The 15,622-nt window shown below is 45.6% G+C and overlaps 1 long non-coding RNA gene across 1 annotated transcript; it reads right to left on the bottom strand.

Annotated features, from left to right (window-relative positions):
• Window positions 1–3,604: 3,604 nt before the first annotated feature.
• LOC146183158 (uncharacterized) lies at window positions 3,605–14,241 on the bottom strand. Its single transcript, XR_014708736.1, has 3 exons — window positions 14,128–14,241; window positions 13,282–13,387; window positions 3,605–3,876 (listed from the first exon to the last, which is right to left on the bottom strand). It is a non-coding gene; the product is annotated as an uncharacterized LOC146183158 (long non-coding RNA).
• Window positions 14,242–15,622: the final 1,381 nt, after the last annotated feature.

Genomic DNA, 15,622 nt, shown 5'->3' with positions numbered 1-15,622 from the left:
CCACTGTGATGATCGAGCGCGTACCTGGCCATAGCCTCCTCTATTTTTTCGAAAAAAATAGAGGAGGCTATGACCTGGCTCTCTTATGAGCCCGCTTCATATGTGCGGGTATACCTTGCTCTCGAAGCTTGCCGTCCCTCCTGGGCGCTACGAAGGAGCAAGTGACAACTTCGGAGCAGTACGCTGCCATCTACGCAACCTGCTCGGGTAGTTTCGGCCGTACACAGGCGAAACCGAAACTATACAGCGGGTGAGCGCAAATCGCCATGCTATAGTCATGCATGCTGAATACGCGCCACGCACCGCCGCGGGTGTCACTCCTTTCATAATGTTCGGGAGCGCCCGGGAGGAATGGCTAGCGAAGCGATCGTACAACGTACGCCCGTACATATATATGCCGCGCGCACTAAATTATCCTCGACCGAGAGGTTTCGTTTTCTGCCATGCGCGGCCTAAATTCATGTGCTAAAAGCGGGGACGATAATGGTGTTTCCAAAATTTAAAAAACTGATATAGATATTATAATTGCGACCTCAGCAAACCTATAGCTGTTAGTAAATGAGGCGCTAGTGCGCATGACTAGTTAAAAAGTAATATCAGTTATATACCAGCGCCTGCTTAATTAATTGTTACCACGTGTTACCTATTGCCTGCTCCACACCACCGCAGAAATCGCACCGCATACACGAGCAAAACTAAAAGCCTCCAGCCGAACCAACCCGTGAAACTGCATGTTAATTCTGCAATGCCCGCAGTCCCGGCATAGTTTCTTTTTTCACGACTCGCACCCGCAGCAGCGGAGGCTGCAACGAATTGCATGCCGCCCGTAAGCGTGTACGTGGCGTCGATCGGCATTGCAGTGCACCGTTGTGATCATTTAAGAGCCAACAGATCCCATACGTCTTTGCTGGCCAGCGTGTATACACGAACTGTCTGGCGACTCGAGCAGGGTAAGCCATGCTAATTCGACCAGGAGGCGACTTCGTGCCAGGAATTGCATGGTTGCGATTTTATAGGAGGTCGAGATTGAAATGGCCCAGTGGAAGCTAGGTGGAACGGGACTGCATGGTCATGTCACAAAAACGTAGCAGCCGCGGGCAAAACCAAGCACCCAACAACGCAACAGTGTCTTCTGCAGTCTCCCCCCCTCCCCCCCCCCCCCCCCCCCTGCTGTGCTGGTGCAGTTGGCGTACCAGACTTCTGTGTCCAAGGGTGTGGGATTCAATCCTGACTGGGGTGACTGCTTTTCGATGGGCGCGAAAACTAACAAGGCGCCCGCGTGTACTGCGCGGTACGGTAAAAACCCAGCTATAGGTGGTCGAAATTCTTGGAGCTTTCCACTATATACGGCGTATCTCATAGCCTGATCGAGTTGCTTCGGGACCTCATAAACCAAACCAAACCATCTTTTGCAGTGCAGTTTAATTCGTCCGCCACGTACCCACCTCGCATACACAGCATATGTAACGCGACTCATTCGAACATTTGACCGCGAGAGCTATTATTCGAACTGAAGTGGAAGCGCGAATTTTCATGTGGCGCTTGATCTCAGTGCGTGGTTATGCATATGTTTGTTGTGAACATAGAATGTGTAAAAAGAAGTAAATTTTTTTTACTATATATTTTGCGCGGCCGGATTTACAAGCAATGGTATATCCAGCAGCCAAATGACCGTTTATATCGAACAATTTGTTCAAATTATTCCATGTTGGTCTCTAACAAATCCAGTGCGTAAGATATGCATCAGAGTGAATCGCTGAACTTTCATCCTCTGATGTGCTCTTTATTCGCTTCGCCGGTTACGCGACTGCCATAGGGCTGGACTGTAAACTAAATTCGATAAAATATTTTATTTATGTGCTCAGTTAGTAGAGCTGGGCTTACCTGCTTAGTGCAATAATCAGCGAAAATTGATGGCCATTAGAAACCAAACTGGAAAGAGGGTTGAATCCGTGCCGCGGAGGGCGTGGCGCCGCTGGGAGACGATGCGCCGGTCGATAGCTGCGAGTCGATGACCAGACGCATAGCATGCTTGGTCTGTAGAGGTGAGCACTGCACAAGTGCTACCGATACTTTATGTCGCAGTCGACAAGAAAGAAGTGAAAGCGATTAAGTTGACTTACGCTACACTCTCTCCAGGCGTTTTAATTGAGCAGTAGCCCGCCCATGTTTGGTGTCAGTGCTGCGTTTTCATTTTTAGTATCAACCAAGCAGCTCAATTAGACCACTATTAATTGTGCTTCAGGGAGTATATATGACAAACACTAAGTGACGACTAGATATATCAAATGTTCTTTATAAAAAATAGTAGTTGGTAGGGCCCTTACCTGCAGGTATACGTAGCCTGATAGCATCTGGTTTAAGCACCCTTCCATATATATTTCATGGAAATCAGGTTAAGCCTAGCTGAGTCCACTTAGAAAGGTACCCTCTCGCAAAATGTGGCTTGCCAGTGCGAAAGCACGAAGGTGCTGTATAGAAACTAGCAGATGTCGTCCTTGCATGATGGAAACTGGCAGCTTGAAATATGAAATCTATGTGTGCCAGGAGGAATTCTATGTAATATTAAGCATTGCAATACTTTGCTTGAAAGCATATGCTTCTTTTTGTACTCATTAGTTTCATTCACAGTGCACATGGGGTGTCCACTCAGAGACATCTACTCTATTTTCCTTTTCCAAAAGCTTGCTTTGTCCCTGACAGAGTACTGCCAAATTTTTCACTTTTTTAGGCTAAGAAAATTTCTCACTGCAAAATTGAAAAGTGTGCCAAGCAATTAAGTAAGGCAACAATGCTATGCTTCAGAATACTCAGGCTACTGGAGGCATTAAGCTGAAGGTTTCATCATTAAAATCGTATCAAACATGAGGATAGTCCGAAACTGAATTGATAAACTACTGAAGTTAATACTGCATTTATGGTTCCAAAAATGGCTGGCATCACAAGTGCATGCTGATGGTAGTGTAGAAACTTTTGCTGCTATACGTACCTAAATTACTATTTCTCAATTTTTTGGAACGCTGTCATATTGACAATGCTATTTTTTAACTGCTGATTACTGTGCCTAAAGGTTAAAGGTGTGGGAAAGGTTATACCAGAAACTGAAATACACCTAAATTGAGCAAATGCAACAAATATTTCGGGGGCACTTCTGCACCACTGTTAAGGAAAACATGCCACAGCATTTAAGACTCCTGTATCCTCATCCCTGTACATTTAGTTGGCTACTTATTGACTCACCAATCTTAGTTTGCGCTTTTATCACACATACCATTTTGTAAGTTTACTAATTACCACATGATGTGAATGAACTCGCAACTCACACATCTGACTTCGGATTCTGAAAGGCAACGAGTTTTTCTCATGCCAAAAGGAGCTGCTTGGGTAGGCAGCTGGACCATATCATGGTCCCCACATCACCCAGACCAATCCATCCGGTCATACGCTTACCTCTAAATATTATCTACAAAACATATCTGTGAATTTTTCTTACTTCACTGCTTTTGCAGATTATTTCCTGTCTCAAAAGGAATAACAGAAATACATGTGGTTCTATGACACATACAGTAAATACTTACCTTTCTAGGTAGGCTACAAAAGGGAAGTAATGCAGAAGGTAGGCAGTCTAAGCATAAATGTGTGTGTCAACGTGGTGTTTTGGCACTGGAGTATTTATTACTCCAATCATGTGCATTATTAATGAATGAAAAGGCACATAAGTAGGAATACTTTATTTTAACACAGAAGCTATGGCCAACGTGTGTAAGTGAAGTGCAGACTTGTGAGTACACTGTTGAGCCAGTAGCACAGGGAGCAGTCAACTTGGACCAGGGAATGCCACGCTTTGAAAGGTGGGCAGCTGTTGTGATCTCTTGACTAGCATCAGTCACGTGCAGGATCGGCCGTCATGGGGAGAAAAAACAAAAGTACGCAAGCTCAGAACAATAACAAAACAATCAGAGAAATTCAGAGACCATACCAAATTTAAATAAAAAGATAACAGGACTGCAGACTATGCAGCAGCTCATATATTCTAACAGTGGATTTGCATGTGGTCACTACACCCTCAAAAAGGAAAGAAGCACAAATGCTGAATTCATGACTCGTCAAAGGAACCAGACCAAAAGGAAAGTGTGCACCATGTAGCATAGCTCAAGAATGAGAAAAGCCAAAACAGCAAAAAAGTTACCCTAAGTAAGGCCAGTACTAGTGCTCTCTGCATGCGTGCGACAATGTATCACTGCAGTGCACATGCACAGCAGAAATGGACACCGTGGGTGGTAAAGAACTGATATGAAGTTATCAACACTGGCCGCAGACATCAGAACAGACAGGTAGGTGATTGTGCTTTGGTATAACGCAAGCATGCGAACTTTGGTAGGTTGTGAAGCATATAAATAAACGTTGAGACATCTTGAAAACCATGTGTGCACATTTTCATTTGCTGCTGCATCCAAGAAGTTTCGCTTGCACTGTTCATTAGACGACATGTGTTGCTCTCGGGATGTAGCGTTTTTCGACTACACAGCATGATTCCAGAATCGCGACTAATTCAGCTGTGGACTTTTCAATTTCTAAACTGTGAAATCCTTCCTATGGGCTGTGAAAAAGAATGAGGAACTGTTCCACCCAAATGTAGTCGCTCGCACATGATGGCAGCCACAAGTCATTTTGTGCCAAACAGTAGTTTCCATAAAAATAACAAGAAGTTCTCAAACTATGTGACAGGACTATAGCTATTTACTTTGAGGGTGGCCACAGCAAACAGGCAACAACTACAAGATGGCCAAATCCCTCACCAACTGCAGCACCACAACAATTGCTACAATGCCAGCATCATAAAACCTCTGGCTGTCTTTGTACAAGGTCCTCATCACAAATACACCAGTTCATGTTGTTAAGGAGGCTGTCCATGAGCATCTTACTTCTCAAAGCAGCTAAAAGTATTGCAAACAGAGACCAATACTTGACTTTAAGTGCAGTAGCAGCACTACTAACATTCAGTGTGTTAATGGAGTATAGACACCCTGAAACAGATAAGACAAAAAATCAATTATAAATTATTAAGCAGTTGAAGATAAAAATCAGGTGATGACCTGTACAGAGTAATGTCTTGCATGTCGTTAACAAGCAAAATGCGACCAAGATTAGGTGCATATGCTCCTGTAAGATGAAGTGCTGCACTGGTCTAGCACAAGCAGTGCTTGTACCTCCAGTCAAAATGCTTTCAAGTGCCATCATCCATGAGATGGTTGCCCAATAGCAATCGGAATTTGCATAATGCTGCGTTCCTTATCTTCAGCCAGCATTTTTCACTCTTCTCAATGGATGCAACCCTCCCCAAAACTCCGAACTGAACTCATCAATTCAGTCATGCAGAATTGTCAATAATGACCTGAACCACAAACCAACTTGGAGAGGTGGAAGCAGGCTCGAGCACTTTGAAGCTATAAAACTGAAGTTTTGAAGCATTCAAATTGTTTTGGAGCACGTTTCTAAAGTCAAATGATTTTATTAGCTGAATATTTTATACCTGACATACCAAAATAACCTATTTGATTCCTTTTTATTCAAAGGTCAATGCATTGCTGAAAATATAAGACTAACAGCCAAAACATGTACAGATATTTAAAATAACACAATTACTTTAGCAACAATTTGGAACAAACTAGCAGAAAATGCAATGCTTGTTTCTATACTTGATGCCTGAATGATAAGTTTGACTAAAAACATGACTATTTTAGCCTGCGAAATGTGGACTATACCACTATGATGTGCTCAAGCACCACTGGACTAGTTCGGAGTTCACATCAATAAGCAGCATATTTCCACTCCCTATCTTGTGCATATAATTTTTTTTATCCATGCCTGTTCTGATAAAATTTCCAAGGCACTGGTCAGTAATCCCTTCAGTGAGGATAGACTGCACTCAAGGGTAGCCCTTTCCCCCTTCAGATGCCCTACTCCATGGCCTTCTGTCAGTGGCTTCTCACGTTTTCGCTTGAGTGGCACCGGAGCTTCCTTAATTTTAACATGTTAATGATGGGCCCTGCATGCCTGCCCAACACTTGTGACATTTCTAATGATTGACACCTTCATGGTGTCACACCCATAATACTGTATGTTTTTGTCTGACGTATGTTTGACAAGCTTATTATTAACAAAGAGGTTCAATGAAATAGATCTACGACTACCAGAAACGAGGCTCATGCTGGTCTGGCGTATGGGATTTAACGTCCCAAAGCAACACAGGCTATGAGAGGCTCATGCTCTTCTATTTAGCAGAAAAGAAAAAATATATAAAGACCCTGTTACTACACAGGTATGCAAACCAACAGAATGAAATTGAGGAAAGCATATAATTAACTAATAAAAAACATCTGCATTGGTGATGAACGGTAATTAGTAGCGTATCTACTGTCAAATGAAAAATACCCCCCCCCCCCCCCCCCCCCCCCATTGCAAACTAGAAAAACAGAAACAAGAAACATGCCACCGTTGAGGTCCGAGACGTGCACATTATGCATCCCATGCTTTACAAACTAGCTACAATGATGGCTATGCAATCTTTTATTTTCAAGCTATTTATGTTGCATGTATCCCAACATAGACAGCGTTCACCAGTGCTCAACTAAACCGCAGCAGCAGACGTGGAAATGCCCTGTAAATACAGCAACAAGGTTAACAACTGGGCGAGTTGGTAATCATTCATTTTAAGCCAGCCAAAAGACTAGACACAGAGAAGCCAGCCTCATCTCGTTAGCTTCTATTCTCTGTCTCGTTTTTTGGCTGGTTTAAAATAAAATACAGCAAGTGCCAAGTAGAACATGATATGGAGTGTGGTGTCTGAAGGGTTGTGTATGAACGAGCCGCGCCGGCGCGGCGCGCCACTGCTCGTAGTGTGCCCAACCTCTAACAGGCAGCGAGACTCACGGATTCGGGCAGTACGGCCAGTGTGACTCTTTCGCCTTCCCACGACAACTCTAAACTGTTAGAAATTCGCTGAAAAAGAATGTATTAGTTTAGGCTGTTTACAGTCTCCAAACACACCACGAAATATGTCAGCTGTATTGCATTTCGCTTCTGCTTAAGGGGGACATGGCTTTGAAAATTATTTTCCAATTTTTGACCAAATTTGATAAAACCTGGCATTCTGATTCAGTTTCTTGCACTGATTTCAAACATGTAACCAATTTTCTAGCTGCCCAATCAGTTCAAGAGATAATGAAATTGTTCATAATTTGCAGAAATAATGAAAAATAACAGCACTACAAAAAATTCACATGGACACTTTGCTAGGTACTAGAAAGTGTAATGAATACAATGTTAGGAGCATTTTTTTATTTAACAAATATTAGCGATGTTATAGCAGTTCAGAGTTTTCAATTTTGCTCTAAATAAGACAGGAAGGCACTCACATTTGGAACAGTGAACTGCTATAACATCGCTAATATTTGTTATACCAAAGTGCGCCTAACATTATATTCGTTATGCTTTCTAGTACCTAGCAAGGTATTCATGTGAACTTTTTGTAGTGCAGTTATTTTTTATGAACAATTTCATTTATCTTTTGAACTAATTGGCCAATTGGAAACCTAATTACATATTTGAAATCAGGGCAAGAAACTAAATCAGACTACCAGGTTTTATCAAATTTGTTGAAAAACGTAGGAAAAATAGCTTTAAAAGCCATGTCCCCCTTAAAAGCAACCAGTTTGGCCATGATTTCAATTCGTGAAATCGCATTCAATTAGACAGAAAAAAAAATTGTCATCGGACTTCTAGCGAGGATGCTTCAATATTTAGACACCGTGTGCAGCAAAATATAACTGAATAAAATCTCGAGAAAACGCAAAGTAGCCAATAGTGTGCGTATGTAGCCTTCACGCCATGCCAAAACTGCCGTTCGTCAAGCGTAGGTACCACCTCCGTCAAAGAAAGAGAAAGCCAATATTCTTCTCGATTTAATGTATCTGTGAACTGGAGGCGACGGCGGTAGACGAAAGACAAGAAGCTCAGGCGGCGTGCCCGCTCTGTGGTGTGCGAGAGGTGCCGTTATATCATAGCTCACAACAGCACCGCTGCCAGGGCCGGCACGTGTTCTGGCTGCAATGCTCTTCGCTGATTCTGCATGTCGCATCTGACGACGTTATTGTAAATAGTTTGTAAACAAGTGTAAACAAATGTGAACAGTCGAGAAGGGAAGTCTTCATCTCCGCACCGCAATGTGTCGCTGAGCCACAGACGCAGCGGTGGTCACCAACACCACTCGGTACGAGCGAAGGCAGAAGAAACAGCAAGAAACACCTGCTGTATAGGGAAGCCCATCTATTCCCCACGCCTTCACCCGAAGATTTTAACTGCACCCAGCGAACCTGCGGCCACCAACAGTCAACGCAGTCTCTCGGCAGCCTACGGAAATCAGAGCATCGGTATCGTCACTTACTGTTCGGTGCGGAGCGGCCCGTTCACACACTTCTAACACCACGATGTGGAGGTTGTGGGTCCGAGCCGACCAATGGCATATGGTAGCTTTTTGCTAAACAATTACCTTTCAGACAAACTCATTATGAATTATCCACTGACCCCCTGCCATTATGGGCATAGAGCAGGGGGTCTCAAACTCTTATTGCTACGTGGGCTGCATTGAGAAAGCTTTTTCTCTCATGACCCAGGAGCCAGAAATTAACAAAACAACAGGAAACAAAGTACAATAAATAACAATAAAATGAACAAAAATAAGCTAACTTCGTTTTGTCAGACCAAGCCCTCCTATTATTGCAAAAGAAAAGCAATGTGTGCTCCTTTCCACTTCAATGCTGGACAAAAGCCGCTTCAGGATCGCTCGGAGAGAGGTACTGAAATGGTACACCTGTTAATAAATACTACCACACTTATAATCCTTAAAAAAAAAAAAAAAAAAAGCACACTTGGAAATAAAAGAGAAGGCAAGGATGTCTGGCTCCTTGCTTTGAAGGCATAGTGATGTCAAATGAAAGTTCACGCAGATTAAGTGGTCAACGCCTTTTCAAAAATGAACGTGTACTAACTGGTACAAAGTCTGAGTTTATTTTAGTTGGAAATTAGGGCTGGTGGTAATGCTTTCAAAAATGTCGGCTGAAAATTTTGAGCTGGCGGACTGCATCACGCAGCTCCGCGGGCCGTGCGCCAAGGCCCCTGGCATAAAAGGATAATCTTTGACGAGCGGAAAGAAAGTGTTCGATGTTGGCGAGAAGATAGTGGATGGAGTGGAGGGGCTGCATTCCCCATTCTCAGCAGGGAAAACTAGAATGCTTCTTTGCTCGTCAAGTGAAGAGGATATACTTTAGGCAGGCATTGCCTCTGCTACGAAATGGGCACCACTGTAGGCAGTGTACACCTGGCCAATGCTTTAAAGGGCCACTATCCAGGGAAGGCCCTTTTAAGCAAAGGAGCCCAGTGTTTCGATCAGGTACCGGAGATAGTCTGTGCAAAATGCTACAGTGACACGCGCGCCGCAAAGTATCGAAAATACAATTCAAAGCTCTCTCATGCTCTCCTTTGGGAAGCTAGCTTCCCCGTTTCCTGCGCTGGCCCGACAGGCCCCAGTAATGACGTACGTACCGCGAACGACGTTGGTCCGTCTCGCTGACTGACGGCAGAAGGATGGGTGTCTACTGCTCGCTGCACGCTTTTCCCTCGCCACGGCCAGACTGAATCTAGCGGCGCGCGCTCCCTCGGCCTTTTTTTCTTTCTTTTTTTCGTGCTCGCGGAGTGCCACGCCCCACCTCCCGCCAAACGCGGAGCAGGAAGGGAAATTTGTCTTGCGGAGGCTAGACGACCTCGGGCAGGAGAGTGAAAAACCTTTGCGAGGGAATGGAAGGAGAGAAGCATGACAGAATCGGGTAATTGCGGTGGCTGTAACTTCGGTATTAGTTACTCTTTTCAAAAACATTTTGCGGCCTTGCGTTCTAGGGGCGAAGTCTCACAGTCACCGGGGAAGAAAATATTTTCGACCGGAGGGTGGACAGTGGGCCTTTAACAGTACCACGTGACCGTCGACTGCCCGGCGCTGCTGCGCCGGAAGATGCAGGAGTGCGAGGGCGTGCTCACAATTCTTGCTGCTGCAGTGAACCTCGTTTGCTACGCTGCTTTGATCAATGTGAAGCAACCCTGCCACAATTGGCTGGCAGGCATGTCGGTGCCCGGAGAAGCTGTGATTGCTTGCTTTTAGCCGCAATAATATCTTCAAAGTACACACATTTCCAATAAAAAATCCAACTTGCCCCATAACTCTTGCCATCAATACTTTTGAAAAATTGTTGTATCGGTACTTTCATTGCTTAAAAAAAAAAAGAGAAAAGAAACCTTTGAGACAGTATCTGAAAATAGAACCAGGGACAAGTATAATATTTGGAACGTTACAAGTTTGCACAGCTTGAATCCACAAGCACATAGCAGAGCGCTCTCAGAACTACAATATGAAACTTGATTCAAGGGGTTGCTGCCAACGGAGCAGAACAGCCAAGCAGACAACACTCGCTGAAGCAGCACGATTACATCTCCCTGCTTGTTCCCTCTCCTGATTTCCCCTTTGCTTCTGCTCGGACAGTCGACGCTCGAGCGATACTGTTAAAGAATCCGCCTTTTGCGCGAGTTTTCTGCGCATGCGCGAAGCCCCAGCGGCGACTGATGAAAACACACTGAGCGGCGTCGACGGCGCTTCTCGTCGCCGCACTCATAGCCAACGCACGGGGGCTGGAGGCGCGGTCACGTTCACAGCCTCGGTAAAACGATGCCAACCACCTGTGCCGCTTACGGCTGCCACTCTCGAGGCGTGCCGGGATGCAAGACGCGTTTTGTTAGGTTTCCTTCGGCGAGCCGCAACCTGCAACGGCGTGAAGCTTGGATTAGGGCAACCAAGCGTCAAGACGTGAATGGGCAACCTTGGCAGCTGACTGCGTGCTCTCGACTGTGCGAAAAACACTTCGTTACAGGTATGTATGCATCTAAAGGAAATGTGCATGATGAAAAGTATCTACCGGAATTTGCACCAAGCCTATAACCCACCAGTGATAGCCGCAATGAGCATTTGTTCGGTGCGTCTGATGGCGATGTATTTTGTCGTTTGTTTTATTATGTGCGAAGGGGGTGGGTAGCGCAGATATCACAGGTGGCTGTGTGCGCTAGACCGTAATATTTAGCATGTTTTATCGCGACTGCCGCCTGACTAAAAAGAAGAAAAAAAGGGTGTTTGTTGTGATGCACCGCCGTTAGCGAGCCGAGTGGTTGAGCTGGTCATGAGGCTCGTGAACGGCTTTGCATTAAAACGCCGTATTTTTTTTTTTGTTAGTGAGGTGGCAGTCACGATACACCATGCTAAATATTACGGCCTAGCGCACACAGCCGCCTGTGATATCTAAGCTACCTAGCCCTTTCGCACATAAAGATAAGAAGGGACAAAATACATCGCCTTCAGGCCCCGGTGCAACTGAAGCAATCACGCACCGAAGAAATCCTCATTGCAGCTATCACTGGTGCGCTACAGCCTGGGTGAAAACTCCAGTAGGTACTTTTCATCATGCCCATTTCGCTTAGATGCATACATACCTGTAGTATCTGTGTTTTTGCCGCTCGGAGCATATGACGCACTTGACACTTGCACGACGCACAGTATTTTTTTTTTAATTAAAGGCTTGCCTTCGTGCACGCCAAAGCATCCGAACTTTGTTCCTTTAATGTACGCAATCAGATGCACTTCGTTAGGGAGCTTGATAATCGTCGTCTTCGTCCAACCGTTTGCAACGGCAAGGAAACCGCCCGGCACAATAAATGAGTCTCCTGGAGGGTTCATGCTCGTTCACTTGCAGAGTGGATCGCTCTGGACGTAGAACAGGGTTGGTTCCTGAAGGATGCGCATCCGATATGTAGGAGATTCACATGTGTCACCAAGTTGTTGATTCCGCAGAAATCGCGGCGGAGGCAGAAATGAACGTTGGAGATCCTTTCACAACAGAATGACCATTCTCTGCTCACCAAGAACCTTTTCACCACTGCGACCACATCCGTTCTGACTCCTGAGGCCAGAAACCGGCTACAGCTCTGAATCATCTATTGCCAGAAAAATGCAGCGCGTTTCCTGCAGGTGTGCATTCCGGTCGGGACAATGCCCTTTTCACGGGGTGTGTACATGTGACTCTCTGCCGATCTTCGTGGATGAAATCCTATAGCTGCACGGTTGTAGATGACGCGAGGAGGAAGCGACGCCCATTGCACCATGCCGGCGCCGCGGTGACCGCGTTGTGCTCGGTAACTCAAGACACCCCGCGCATATGCGCCGCTCAAAGTCACAGGAGACGATTCCACCTAGCTCTGCAGCATCAACAAACCCCTGGCTGCTTTGCCCTTTGAGATCCCTCTCTCTCTCTCTCTCTCTGCCCCCACGCTCTCCTGTCTGCCGAAAACCTGCACGCTGAGAGCGTCTCATTCTGTCACGTCGAACACTGCCCGCGCTACACGCTCTTACAATACGAAGATAGTATATGCGTACGTGCGTTATGAGTGGATTGTGAAAACGCTCTACCTTCCCCCATACTGCGTGAACCTGATATGCTGCAATCACTGTCACTACTTTCCGCTCAGAGGCCAAAAAAGGGGGGAAGCTTTCGCTTTCTACCAGCGTTGGCGTGGCCATTTCGTATGGTGTGCTTTCGCATCGTCTGCTACACTGCCGCTCAATGTGTTTCCCGCCCGCTCCCGCATGATGGCGCCACATCCTCGCGCAAAAGGCGGATTGGCAGGGTGTATATTCTGTGCTGCTTGTCTTGCAAGCCATTGATGCCAATCTTGCAGACCTCATTTTATCTTTCACAGTGGTTTCCAAAGCTATAAATTTCTTGCAGCAACATTGTCACACGCACAAAAAAGCAACACAACTAACCTGTGCAGGAATATCATTCGTTGGCAGCTTTGCCAGTTTTCCACAGCGAATTGAGAAGACAATATAGCGTGGTTTGATCTTCCATCTTGCGCAAACATTTGTTTGTTTTCGGAGCTAGTCTGCTTTTCTTAGTCTGAATCAACTGTTACATTGCACACTGTTTGCAATGCATTAGTTGCAAGTGAGAAAGAAAGGCTGCAAACTACAAGCTGGACACTGCAGCTGCAGGAATGCTTGCTTGTTTGATTCATTCATGCACTCTATGCAAACTGGGGACCTGTGCCCAAGCATGTTCCCCATGTAAAACAAATGACCAGTCGCGGTGGCACAGCAATTGTTTTGAAATTAAGTACAGGGCTCACCTTGTGGCGTTAGAGCATATGCTGCCTCCGCCTTTCATAGTCCCTTGTTCAGCCTCAGCAACCAGCAAGCACATGCTAGACTCCAAAACACATATCAGGAAGGTCCCTGCGTACCAAATATTAGACGTCAGCTTATAAGCGATCTTCACACACACAAAACAAATTGAATTTAAGACAAGTACATGTTGATGCACTTTAAACACAAGGCGAAATCGCTTACCTCACCGTAATTAGAAAGCGGCCCTGCATACATTTGACAGTGTGCAGTCATAAAATGAGGTATGAAATCATTACACCGCGTCATAGCAACGAGGGCCACACAAAATGATAGTACGTCGCACAAATGGTTAGCACGTCGTGGTGCATCAAAACAAACGCTTCCCACACAGGCCTGTGTGATCCTCGCCTTTCCTGCTTCTACGCGTTGTTTTGTCATATCCTAGTACCTCCTAAAGTCCCTCTATCAGCTCAGAGACGTTACAATCATTAACTATTCACCCAGACAGCTGCGGAAAGCTTACCCAAGTTTCCCGCCCTTTTCAAGCGCACGCAAGACTGATAGTCAGGCGTGCTTTACATGATTGAGATTTCCGTGCGGTTGGCCTAATAAACGGTATTTAACCACATGTTCCTTAGTGTCGAACTGCGTTGAGCTTTCGATTGAAACCTTCGATAATACACCTTTGGGGCGTTCGGGCCCACTCCCGGCCAAGCAGGCTCAATGGTCGTCAACAGAACATTCGGGCGCACGGAAGTTGAAACCTAAATGTAGAACTCCAGACAGCGGGTAATGACTCAATACATGCACACTGAAGTATCTAAAGAATAGAAAAATTGCTTACGTACCGTACAACACGAGAGCACACGGCTGACACGGCGACACAGCTCTCACGGCTCCCACCATGAAGGACGACGACCAGCCATTTTGCTACTAAAAGCAACACAAAACCCACAAAACAATAGCCGGATGTGACGTTTTTCCTAAACCGGATAAGACGTCATGGGTTGCAGCAAGCATTTTGCTCCTGCAACCCGGTTGCAGGAAGCATTTCGCTCCTGCAACCGGGTCGCAGCAGACGGCGCCACGTTGCTGCGACCCGGTTGGAATAAGCTAGAAGCTTGGTGCAACCGAGTGAAAATAAGCAAACCATTAGTGCAACCCATGGATTGGCTTGGCTTTGTTTATTATTTTCGGATTGGGGTTTTTGCAGGAAAGCCCAAGGCAGATCACGTGTCGTGTGTTTGTAAACGACGTTTGGAATGTGCGGTCGTGTGAATCGCGATTTTTGTGCCGTGCACATTTCGTGCCTCAGTGCTCATCTTGCAGTTTCTTCATGGATTACGTTAGTAACGACAGAGGCGATAGACGCAGTAGAGGCTTCGTGCATCCACGGAAGTTGAGAGAGTGCTCCTACCTGCGGACCCCGTCGGTCTCTCCGTTCATTCTGCAACAAATCATATTTGCGTGTTGCTTCACAAACAGGGCGTCTTGGATTTATTTTTGAAGCATGAATGGTGCACAGTGTGGCATACTAGAAACCAAGAGCGTATGTAAAAGGCCTGTGTATGGGGATCGTGATTTGGTTTGTGCTGCCATGGAAGAAGAATATTCTCAACGTGTAGGTGGTCTTGGCTTTCGTTTTGAAGTTTGCGGTGTTTATGTAATCACCGTATGTGATCGCTTGGCTGATTCTGAAAGGGCGTTTATGTGCTCTTTCTTTTGCAATGTCGGGCACTCAGATAAAACGGGTCTTTTCGAAGCTGCGAGCAGTTTTCCCAAAACTGCCTTAGCGAAAGGACACTTCTATTTCGCGTTATTCACGAGGTGTGCACGTTCGCGTAGTGTGCAAGAGTGTGTAAAAAATATTTAGCATTCTCCCGTTCCTACGCTCCCTGAATCGCACAGGGTATAGGCACTAAGATGGAACCGAAATGGTGCCTTTCGCCCTTAATATATCCCAATATTAACTTCTAAAAAAATATCCAGCAGGTTCGGTACTCGATTTTCTTTTACCGCTTTTTCCAAGTTGCGTCGCCTGTCTGCACGCATTTTTCACGTTGCCCGCATTCTGCTGAAGCTGCCTGAATTGAACAAACCTCTATCCACTAGTTTGATCCAAGGCTTTCTGACCGACCGCGCGCGGTTTGTTACTGCTAATACCCAGTCCTCTTTTTCAAAGTTTTCTTTCAGCTATGTGTTCCACAAAGCACTGTCCCTTACTCTTAACAATCTCCCTTCAGTAACTTCTACCATCCACATTTTAGTTGATGACTGTGAGTCTTCGCTGCTCTGTAACCAACTCGTCCGACGCTTCTGCCTTATATCAATTTCTTATTCGCA

Source organism: Amblyomma maculatum, chromosome 7, assembly GCF_055883805.1.
Source record: "Amblyomma maculatum isolate TAMU_Amacu chromosome 7, ASM5588380v1, whole genome shotgun sequence".
Lineage (NCBI taxonomy): Eukaryota > Metazoa > Arthropoda > Arachnida > Ixodida > Ixodidae > Amblyomma > Amblyomma maculatum.
Note: the sequence above shows the minus strand (reverse complement) of the source record. Positions and strands in the feature narration are given on the sequence as shown.